This window comes from Amblyomma americanum, chromosome 4 (genome assembly GCF_052857255.1).
Source record: "Amblyomma americanum isolate KBUSLIRL-KWMA chromosome 4, ASM5285725v1, whole genome shotgun sequence".
Lineage (NCBI taxonomy): Eukaryota > Metazoa > Arthropoda > Arachnida > Ixodida > Ixodidae > Amblyomma > Amblyomma americanum.
Genome location: NC_135500.1, coordinates 126050261 through 126062713, shown reverse-complemented (window position 1 = coordinate 126062713; position 12453 = coordinate 126050261).

The window sequence follows — 12453 nt, the reverse complement described above, 5'->3', positions numbered from 1 at the left end:
GTACCTCGATGTTTGTGATCGAGTAACCTGTGTGCTATGAACTATGCTTCATCCTAAGCCTTCCTTCTTTTTTTTTTCGGGCGGGGGAGAGGGGGGAGGGAGCAATGACACTTTTGTGTCACAATTCAGAATACTGTGTTGTGCCCTGGACCACCTCGATCCTCGCCCATTAACAGAGCAAATGATCCTCGGTCCCTGGCCGCAGCAGTCGACTGACCTCAAGGCATACAAGGCACTCTTTGCCTCCTTGAGAGCGACTGGATTGAGTGACATATTGTGACAGCGTTGTGTGTGTGTGTGTGTGTGTGTGTGTGTGTGTGTGTGTGTGTGTGTGTGTGTGTGTGTGTGTGTGTGTGTGTGTGTGTGTGTGTGTGTGTGTGTGTGTGTGTGTGTGTGTGTGTGTGTGTGTGTGTGTGTGTGTGTGTGTGTGTGTGTGTGTGTGTGTGTGTGTGTGTGTGTGTGTGTGTGTGTGTGTGTGTGTGTGTGTGTGTGTGTGTGTGTGTGTGTGTGTGTGTGTGTGTGTGTGTGTGTGTGTGTGTGTGTGTGTGTGTGTGTGTGTGTGTGTGTGTGTGTGTGTGTGTGTGTGTGTGTGTGTGTGTGTGTGTGTGTGTGTGTGTGTGTGTGTGTGTGTGTGTGTGTGTGTGTGTGTGTGTGTGTGTGTGTGTGTGTGTGTGTGTGTGTGTGTGTGTGTGTGTGTGTGTGTGTGTGTGTGTGTGTGTGTGTGTGTGTGTGTGTGTGTGTGTGTGTGTGTGTGTGTGTGTGTGTGTGTGTGTGTGTGTGTGTGTGTGTGTGTGTGTGTGTGTGTGTGTGTGTGTGTGTGTGTTATGCCTTTTTCCCCTTCTCTCTTCCTCTTTTTAGTCCCCTAATTCCTCTTCCCCAGTGCAGGGTAGCCAACCGGAACCCCTTTTTGGTTAACATCCCTGCCTTTCCCTTCTCCTCTTTATCTATCTATCTATCAGAATGAAAATTTATCTTCACGCAGTAAGATAAAGAGAAGCGACGACTCGAGCACACCCCGCTGCACGACGCACTACAGCAGTGCCACGCTGACGTCACGAGCTCAGCGTTTCTTTTCTCAGCGTTTCTCTGCGTTTCCGTTTCTCTTCTGTCGCGCCAACGCATTTTTAACGCGTGTCGGTTATCTTGTGGAAAATGGCAGGCGCACTGTTAAGATACAGGAAAAGAGGAGAATGAGTAAGGTAACAAACGCGAGTTAATGATATCTTAGTCGAAATAAAGAAGAATGGGCATGAGCAGGGCACGTAATTTGAAAAAAAAAAATAGCTGATGGTCCCTTAGCATAACGGAGATTTTTCAGAGAGGCCAAGCGTAGAAGGGGAGTCAGTGTGTCAGGTGGGCGCAAGAGATTACGAAGACCGCCGAGATAATGTGGGAGCAGCTGGCACAGGGCGGAGTTCATTGGAGAGATATGGGAGAGGCATTTGTCCTGCAGTGGACATATTTCAGATCAAATGAAATTTATTCCTCAGCTATACATGATGTAAGTGGCACAGAAAAAATAAACAATGAAAGTTTTCGGCTTGACGAGAGTTTGTGCACCTTTAGAATTTGCATATACAATACTGAAAACATTTAATTGGCAAAAACAAACAAACATAGGTATCATTATGCAATGATAAGAGGGAGATGCAGGTGTACGGAATAAAGAAGTGTACCGCAAGCAGTGTGATATGATACAGTCATCAGTCTTGAAAAAGCAGAAGAATGAGATGAGAATCAAAAACCAAGTGAGTTCAACAAGCAGGATAATGAATGGGATATTAGTTGTCTTGCATAATTCGTGCTTGCGCGTGGTGGAGCCAGGTCTCAATATGAACAGTGTTTTTATGTTTTTGTAAAATTTGGTTAGTTGCTCGCTGCTGTGACTTTCTCGCTTCTTTTCTGTAAGGTACCGTTGCAAGAGTCATTCATTCAATATTAAATTTACAGGACAAACTTGAAGTTTCTTAAAAAGAGGTTCAGTATGTGAGTCATAGGCTGCGTTGCTAAAAGCGCGTGCAGCCTTGTTCTGTAGCAGAAAAGGTTTAGCAGTGTTTGACCCTGTAGCGTTACCCCGAACTAGGAGACATAATTTTAGGTGTGAAAAAAAAAATTGATTTATGCACTACCAACATGACGAAGGGGGCCGAAAAAGCCCACTTTTGCAAGGGCACCTACGACGCCTGCAAGTTCACCAGAAAGCATGTCAGAATGTTTATTTAAGGTTAAATGCTCTTCAAATGTGACGCCAACGCAGTTCACTGAGGACGCGACATCCACAGCTGAGTTTCCAACACTTATACGGTCCGTAATAATAGCCCTAGATCTTTAGGTCGAAATAGAAGAGCTTTCGTTTTGTTCGCGTTTGTGTTTATTAAGCTCACTATATACCATGTATTTAGGTTATTTAACGCTGAATTTGCGCGAGCCACAATTTCACTACAGCTAGGAGACGTAATAGGCTACTATCATCAGATTAGATAATATACACAGTGTTTTATATAAGACTTCATACAATTTTTAAAAATAGCCGTTTTGAGGTAGAATGGGATTTTTCGACATAGCATTGTCAGCGGTGTAGTATTTCAGAATACAGTTAAGACGTGCTAATCAGCAGGCTGGTTAGCAAATACTGAATGCTTGACTTTTACTGATTACTGTTAGGCTCCTTAATTACTGAGAGGCGTGTAGCCCACTTTAATTAATACTCATATCTGTTTTTAGAACTTCGAAAACGTGGTCATCTTCGGCGCTCTGGCCAAACAAATTTTGGCTAATTCGGCGAGTTGCGTGCACTGGAGAGGTTGCTTTGCCGGCATGCTTCTTGAAAGCGCATGTATTTTGGCACGATGCAGCCAATATTTACGGCTTTATATAAGAGTGTATTTGGCGAATTTGAAATGCTGTAATTGGAGTGGACAGGTAGGCTTAGCAGCTGCCATTTCGTGGAAAAGAGCCACATACCTGAATTATCGAGTATTCTTGAGCTGGCACCTCGTCGAGGAGTAACAGCGCCCTCTAGATTCGAAAGAAGCGAGGCAGCAAAATAGGTCGAGGCCGCAAAATAGGTTGAATGTCTGATGACATTTCTGTTCAAGACAGACAGCACCACCCTCACTTAAAGGCAACAGCAATGAGATGCCACTGGTGCTCATCATTAGATACTTTTAGCATCGCGTGCACCGTTGTAGCATCGCGTGCACCGTTGCTGCCACCGCTTATTACGTACCGTGTCCCGCCCCTGTGCGCGCGCTGATTGGCCCCAGCGCAGCAGACAAGCGCGCTGTTGGCGGGAAAGTGGTGCCATCTGGCGCCCTCAAGGCGATTTGCGCATGCGCATTGGTGGGGCGCGGTACGCGGTAAGCGGTAGCGGTACGCGCTGCGCTAAATCTATCTATTAAGAGGCAGGATGATGCGCAAAGCTCATGTGCCAAGTGTGTAAAATGCCGCTCTGCGTGCAATGTTTCCCGCCAAATCCAAGCGCCGATAATGATCTTGCATCGAAAAGGTAAATCCCAGCTTTATATTTTGCTGGGGGCGGAACCATCTGTGGAACTTCTAGTGTCCCAATTTCTACGCAATAGAAGTTCAGAAAATTAGAACTGAATTTCATATTATGCTTTAACAATGCGCATTCAGTGCCACAATGTGAACTTCTATTTCTAGAAAGTGTAAATGTATGTCATTTCACATAGGAGTGTCACAGCTGTACCACGAAGCTTATATGCAATGCCCCTGTCTCTGAAAACAGCCTAAACCTCGCGGGGAACAGATGGTGCCCCGCTTTCAATTTTAAAAGCTGCTAGAAAACGTAGCCTAGCTTTTTATTGTTTAGCATTTCCAAAGCAGAGAGACTGCAAATGTGCAAAGGGCAGCTGCGTAGAGACTGTATGTCTCTCGGGTCTTACATAGGTTTGGCATTAATTTGTGTTTCATTTGTCATGTCTGGCACGCGCATCGGAACGCATGGAGGTAAACATTTAGCTGTCGCTAGGTTTCTTCACTCCTGGATGACGTAATGAACTCAGGTCCCCCACCGAGTACCCTAAACCAACGCAACATCGTCTTTTGAGGAGTTTGCCGTGGGAGCAAACAATATAAGCAAGGTTGCGTTTTTAATGCAGAGAAGCGCTTCTCTTCACAAAAAACCGTAGTAACAGATCTCACTATCCGCAGCAGTGGATGACCGATGCTCTTTACTGTTCATCGGATGCAACAATCAGCAAAACATCTCAAGAAACTAGCCTCGCAGCTCGCAAAATCCTGCTGGGAGTGGAAATTGAGTAGAGGCGCATAATTATTTCTTCTCTGGTTGTCCCGCTAAGGGACGTTCACCACGCAATCAAGGAGCACGTGTTATAGTGTAAGGTAAACAAAAAAAAACGACGTTTACCTTAGTAGCAATATGAATTACAGTGACAGCGACAATACCTATGAGGAAGGCGTTAGGCATTACAGACGCCGCGACGACGAGAAGGAATAGGAGTTGAAGAAAGGAGAGGGCAAACTTGTGACTTTCAGACTGCCGTCATTGTGGTCGTAACAATCAGTGCGAATGCGTGGCACGTTGTCAGGACGCCGCGGACAGGTAAAGTGGTATTATTAGCCTCCGCTGTAAAGTTCTGTAAACATAAGGACGTCGTCCAAACTGTTTCAAAAGGCCTAATGGTTCCTGGAGACGGCAGGAGGCTTTTTTTTTTAATTTCTGCCGTCTGCGGGCACGGAAAAAACATTTGAAATGCGCTGCAACGTGAAAATTTACCTCTCCGAGCTTTAGCTGCTGAACAGTCGTGTATGGTATTATTGCACATTACGAGACGTTATTAAACATGTTTTTTGTTTAGGAAAATGATCAGAACTTTAAAGGAAATTGATAACCTTTTATAAGATAAACGTATCCAAGTACTTCGAACTCTCAAGAGGGACAGCTATACACACCCTGAGATGGACTTGATTCTGGCTAGTAGACTACAAAGAGCGCTTAGTTGTAGGAACGGCCAACACAAAATGACGGCTATAGTGTTTATATTTTTAAAAGCAGTATGTCCTTCTTGGAATTTAAGTGCGAACTTGGGTCGCACAATCCCTACCGGTGGCTGTGATAGAAATAGCAGCCTGCCGGTCTAGTGGCGCATCAATCGCTTTAACCGTTGCGCCACTGTGCTGGCAGTGATTTGAGGACTCGCCACGATCTATGAATGTTACGTAGAGAGTGACAATTTCTGCATATATAGGCATTAACCCACTAAAGATACCCTTAAGGCGGAGATTAAGTGTCTCCTCCAATTGAAAAAAACAAAAAAAAACAAGTGTTTTCGCCAGTCTACTCGTATGCACGCGGTTAAGCCGCTACCAATTTCTGATTTTAGTTGGTGTCTAAATCTGCAAAATTCGTGGAGGATTAGTAAAGCCTGAAGATGACTGATTCACCGACAGAACAGTTTTGATGTTACAAAAACATTTAGAGACTGGGAAACTTTATCCCTGCATGAACCGTGCGCAAGAATGGATTTACGAAAAGTCTTCTCCCCCCCTCCTCCCAAGCAACAAAACTGAACTGGAGAAACCACGTCGCCCCCGAGTTTTCGGGCGCACAAATTTCAATAAATACATTGCCTCAATACGACTTGCAAGAGGACCGTGGACAACACAATGAAAACAATGACGCAGCAGCGAACACCAAAAACATGAGGTGGTGAAACACCGCTCGTGAAAGAAGCACAGTGACATGGCAGCATCCACGTCATGACGGCGCAATGACAGTTGATTGCACCGAAAAAAGATAGTTCAGAAGGCTGTAGTTTTTCGTAGAAACAACACACAATGTTAGGACCACATGCAAGCGAGGAATGAACAGGTGCAACGACAAAGAAAGACGAGGCTGTTTTAGTCATGATGCTATTTTTTTCGTGCCCTTCTGAAGAGTACTACTGCTGCCTTCCAGGGATAATGATCTCGCTGACCTCCTTAAGGACGCATCATAGGTGGGAACACTTCAGAGTAATGACTCCGCTTATAAAGGTCCTATATATGTGGCTCAGTACAAAGAGAAAATATTACTGATCGCATGCCTGAGTTAGCGGTCCAATAAAATAAGAGCGTTCAAAACACGCTTCAGTAGGAAATGTAGGGGAGCGTTGGAAGGGACGTGCGTGTTGGCGAAGCCAATATTCATTCATTTAAAATTATTATTTCTGTTATTATTCTGACTACAGTTACTGGTTTAGAGGGTATAACGTCAAAAGCGACCCAGGCTATGATGGACGCCGTAATGAAAGCCTCCGGAAATTTCGACCACCTGGGGTTCTTCAACGTGCACTGACATCGCACAATACACGGGCATCTGGAATTTCGCCTCCATCGGAATTCGGACTCCGCGGTCGGGATCGAACCCGCGTCTTTCGGGTCAACGGCCGAGCACCGCCACCACTGAGCCACCACGGCGCCCACTTATTACAATTACTAATCTTATTCTTGCTGCTTTTAAACTGTATGGAAGAGGGACCAACCGCTTTTTTGTCCAGTTTCATTATGCAATTTGCAACTATGACTTTACATCAGACGTTTGGAAACTTCATAACCTTCCGAAGCTAGCTATTGTCTCTGTATACACAGTCTGACGGGATTCTTAACTGGCTACTTACTTTTGTCCATAGCCTTAAATGTTTTCATTTTTCTTTTCTGTAGTGCTTAAATAATCTCAGGCTGAGGAAGCAGCAGTTCGCCATTCGCATCTCTCGAGAAAGTCTCTGGGAGAGAGCAAAACATCCACCGTGGGGCTCGGGGCCATCTGTCAAGTTCGCGGCCCATTCAGCTGTCCGCCGCATGCTTGTGGCAAGTGTGCTCGAAGGTCCAGTTATCCTCAGTACGATTCGGGCTTCGCACACAATGGCGGCTCGAAAGAGCTTTCTCCAGGCTCGCTAACAGCCGAGATGCCAGCCGGCACTAACCGCCACGCAAAGAAAGAGTTCAAGGGGACGCCAGTGCACAATACTGCAACCTGCACCATGACCAGTTAAGGTGAGAAAGCAGGAATAAGTCTGTATTGCCTCAGCATCTTTCCATAACACTTGTTGCATATTCTTGAAACGGAATTTGCATATGTTCAGTAGCAACAGCTTTCGTAACATTGTGTGTTAGTTTCTACCTTGTTCCTAATTTTTCTCGCCGTTCGTTAACAAACTGTTAACAAAATACGTTAACAACTCTAGTCATTACCAACAGCGAGGCGTTGTTTCGATCTTGTTACCGTATCCTTCTGCAACCACGACGTCAACAAATGCCGTCGCATTTGCATGTATATAAAAGGAGAAAATTACTACTACTGCTGCTGGTGCTCTTGCATCCATCTTTACCGCATAGCAACACGTAGAGCTCCTCACTGAAACATCTTTCCGGACCGCAGAATAAAACTAATAAGCCTTTTGCAAAAAATGCTCTTTACAGCTAATTATGAGCTCGTTTATTTTCTGTGTGCGTCATCTAATCTTCAAAAATTAGGTGAAATATCTTTCCTCCACAAGTACACTCCCCCGAGAGGTCAGCTATATGGTAGATATAAACTTGAAGCAAACATTTTTTCCGTGAATGTTTTCGTAGCGTGTTGCTGATGTGCGGTTCTTCCACGGTCCCGACTACCGCACGTCACGTGGACTCGTTCCTGGCTCCGTGGTTATTTGCCTAGTAGAGTTAATTCTTCGAAATGCATCAGGCTGATTTTTTACAAGTGGACTTATATTGAATATGCCAGTTACCTGTCAAACCTGTTGGTGTCGGATATCTAAAGGTTGGTATCTTTAAGTGATATAAATTTTCTTTCTGCAGTATCCAAAAAATTAACTGCAATTAGGCGAACTCGCGGACACGGAAGACACACCTATATTTCCTATGAACACACATACGTAGTCTGGGGAAGAGATCACATGTCCGGGATAAACAAATGGCTGTGAGTGATATCCACAAAGCATCCCTTCCGTGTCGCCTCAAACACAGCTGTTTTCTTTTTCGGGTACAGTGATGTGGACCATTTTTTTTTTACATGACCGGAATCGCTAGCACTTCTTCCTCTGACATTCAGTATTCATTTCAAGCACAGCCTGGCGCTTGCAACTATATTGCAGCACTGTACTTGCACGACAATTTATAACAGGTGCTGTTACTCGGTTTCCGCCGGGTTATCCACGACCAATATCAGTGATTACGAAGGCCTTGTTTATTTACTTAGAAATACCAGGTTTTGATTAGCAAATGGAATTAATATTCTTTAAGTGCTCAACGGCTTTTATATCTGTAAAACTAACATGGAATGCTACCGCATGACCCTCAGCCACTGCTTACACGGAATGGCGGCCACAGCGAGCTCTACACAGGGGTGTGCTACATTTTATAATTGGAACTCGAACTAAACCTACACGTAGGATATTCGTATGCGGGTGTCAATTACTGGCGTGGTCGATGCTCTGTTATAAAGGGAGGCATGCAGGCGTCAGAACATTTATTCTGTAATAAATAACTGCTTTATTATTTGATCGTCATATACTCGCAATTGTCTAGCCTTTTTCTGTCTGTCTCGCACTGCAATTGCGATGCCATTTTGGTGCGGTCTCAGAGCGAGAGAGTCGCGAAAGTTTCAAAGTGTACAAAAACCCGAAATGTACAGTTAACTACGGCTGTAGCTATCCATAGCTTAACTGCATATTCTCACCGCTCTTAATTAAAGTATCCTGCCTAATGGCTACCTAAGAAGTGCGGTACTGATACACTTTCTCTAAAAGCAAGCTACAATATTTCAATCAGCACGGAATCATTGAAGCAACCCTACTGAAAAATGTATATAGGTTTGAACGGGTCAGCAAATAGGATTATGGCACATTTGGTTTGGCTTTATAGGATGGACGTCCCAAAGCGGCTCAGTCTATGAGGGACGCCGTAGTGGAGGGCTCCGGATAATTTCGACCACCTGGGGTTCTTAACAGGCACTAACAATGTACAGTACGCAGAATTTTCACATTTTTCCTCCATCGAACTGCTACCGTAGTGGGCGGGTTCGAACCCGCGACTTGCATGCACTGTGTGATGTAAGTGCACGGTAATTAACCACGGGGAGTCGAAGTTATACGAAGCCCTCCACGAAGGAGTCTCTCAAAGGCTAAATCGCTTTGGAAGTTCATCCTATAATGTTAAACGAAATGTGCCATAATCCTATTTGCCTCCTATTCAAACCTGTACACATTCTTCAATAGGGAAATAAGGGTGTAGCGATGAAGCAGCAAAGTGTAAAAAAAAATTCACAGCAGCTGCTTCGTCCGCTTACTCGATCATAAAAAAAAAGTCCCGTATGACATTTTTTTTTAGCGCAACCTGCGATTATTCGTTGTTGCCAGATCATAGGCCAACTTACAATGCATGTTTGCCAACTCTATAGCATGCGTTGCCTTACACAGGCGCTTCTATGAAGCACTGACTTTCCTGCTTTCCTTTTTTCTTCTTTTTTTAGAAGGGCGGCGGGGAGCACGAAAGTGTGTTCTTTTAGCTGATTTCTACTTTGAATTCATATTGTTCGTCCATGTCTGAAGCTCGGGTGAATGACTTTTGAAATCATCAATGTATCTTATCTACGAAAGTGCACTGCTCCATTGGCTGTTCCATTGTTTGACAACTTTTGCTTTGCATTTTTGCTCGCGCTGTTATTTACGCTATCGACAACAGACCATATTCATACAATCAGTCGGGTGATATAGAAACGCGCAGAGTATAAGCAAACCCTTATAAATAGCTTTTTTAGATTACGAGAAAGCATAGGAGTCAGTTGAAACCTCAGCAGTGATGCTGTCATTTCGGAATCAGTGTATTGAAGAGCCTTATGCAAAAATACTGGATGATATCTATACCAGGTGCACGGCTACCATAGTCCTCCATAAAGACAGCAATAAAATTCCAATAAGGAAGGGCGTCAGGCAAGGGGACATGATCTCGCCAATGCTATTCACCGCCTGTTTACAGGAGGTATTGCGAGGCCTGAATTGGGAACAATTTGGTATACGAGTTAATGGAGAATACCTAAATAATCTGCGATTCGCTGATGACATTGCCTTGCTGAGTCACTCAGGGGGTGAACTGCAAATCATGATCAATGAGTTAGACAGGCAGAGCAGAACAGTAGGTCTTAAATTAACATGCAAAAAAAAAACAACGCAATGTTCAACAGTCTAGCAAGGGAACAGCAGTTCACATTTGGTAGCGAGGTGCTGGAAGAGGTAAAAGAATACGTCTACTTACGGCAGGAAGTGTCCGTGGATCCGGATCATGAGAGGCGAATAACTAGAAGAATAAGAATGGGGTGGAGCGCATATGGCAGGTTCTCTCAAATGATGAATGGCAGTTTGCCAATATCCCTCAAGAGAAAAGTATACAACAGCTGCATTTTACCACTACTCAACTACAGGACAGAAACGAGGAGGCTTAAGAAAAAGGTTCAACAGAAGTTAAGGACAGCGCAACTAACTATGGAAAGAAAAATTATAGGTGTAACGTTAAAAAATCGGAGGAGGGCAGACTTGGTGAGGGATCTAACACGGGTGACATCCTAGTCGAAATCAAGAGGAAGAAATGGGCTTCGGCAGGGCATGCAATGCGAAGGCAAGATAACCGATGGTCCTTAAGAGTAACGAAATGGATCATTTCGTTTACGTTTCGTTTCGTTTATGGGGGTTTAACGTCCCAAAGCGACTCAGGCTATGAGAGATGCCGTAGTGAAGGCCTCCGGGAATTTCGACCACCTGGGGTTTTTTAACGTGCACTGCCATCGCGCAGTACACGGGCCTCTAGAATTTCGGTAACGAAATGGATGGAAATTTTGCTCACATAACAAACATGGACGAAACAAGGGGGCACGCACAGGCGCATGTTTGTTATGTGCGCAAAATTTCACCCATTATGAACAACCAACTCGCCCAAAACGCAACGATGCTTAAGAGTAACGGACTGGATTCCAAGAGAACGCAAGCGCAGCAGAAGGCAGCAGAATATCAAGTGGGCGGATGAGATAAGAAGTTTGCGGGGATAGGGTGGCCGCAACCGACACATGGCTGGATTAATTGGACAGATATGGGAGAGGCCTTTAACCTGCAGTGGGTATAGTCAGGCTGATGATGATGATGACTTACACCATGCGTCATCTTTCGCTATTAGAAAGAAATGAAGGAATCGCAAGGCATGCTGTCTGCAAGGAGCCTTGCTCTCTCCTTCGGCGTCCAGCTTTGATTTCTTTTTATTTATTTCACTTGGCACGGACCCACAAACACTGCAAGCATGCAAACATCGTAATATCTTGCTCCGGGTTTACCCATCGGAATAGTGCTTCTGCACTAAAATGACATTCCACGACGTCAGCTCATTTACCCCGAAGATCAATATAATTATAATCATCATCATTTACATAACGATTTCCTTTTAATGCGCTAAGCCAATAACCCTCTCTAAAAAAGAAGTGCTTAAATTAATGATGCATTCTGAATAAGCGCGACTTTTTTGTATTCTTTTTGATTTAGTGCGTGTACGTTTGTGCGTGTCGCATAGCTGTGCTCGCTAGGCACTATCACACCCGATAGAGAATTTAACGCGCCTACGATTGATGCACATCGCGGGCGTCGAAAAACTGCACGCCTTTGCCGAACAAGTGCCGAAGTGAGTTCCTTAATTTTTGGTGGCGCACTGTAATGTGGTAAGAGCGAGACATCGCTAGGGACACATATCATATCGGATAGAGTGAGTCAGGAAGCGCTTCATGTGGGTCGCTTATTGCTTCTAGCCCTGGTGTCGTCACGGTAGGTAGCTTCTATCATCTAGAAGTAGTATATAGTAACATCTGTGCGATAGAAACATTGCGTGCCTCGCTCGAAACAGTGTCACGTCGTTTTAGGGCTACAGCCGACGTCGTTAATAATAGGATGAGCTGCAAATGGCAGTCAAGAAGTAAAGAGGTCTAAGATTCACTGAAAATGCCAATCACGAAGTTGCGAGGTCCAAGCCTGACTATGTCAAGTGCACTGGTTTATGACGGCAGTGAACGAAAGTACAGCGAATTCCCCAACCGCAAAAGAACGCCAGTCACACCGGATCAGTTCTTTGGATTCGATCCTTGATTATTTGCTTATTTATTAATTTAAGCACGCGGCAGGCGGCGACACTGCCCACCCAGGGGAAGAAAACTGAGATTCTTGTTTCTTCCGTCTCTCATACGCGCTTATCTTAGTACATGGCATTAAACACTTTTAATTTTTCATGGTGATTGGAGTGCTATTTGGAGGATTGGCAGGTGCCTCTCATACATGTCGCTGTGCACATTTTTTAAAATTTTTATGAAGTGCCTTTGTGGAAGTGCATGCGCGCGTCCGTTTTAGCACTGGTGCCATCATTTTCCATCGGTGATCGAGTACGTAGTACTGTCTGCAG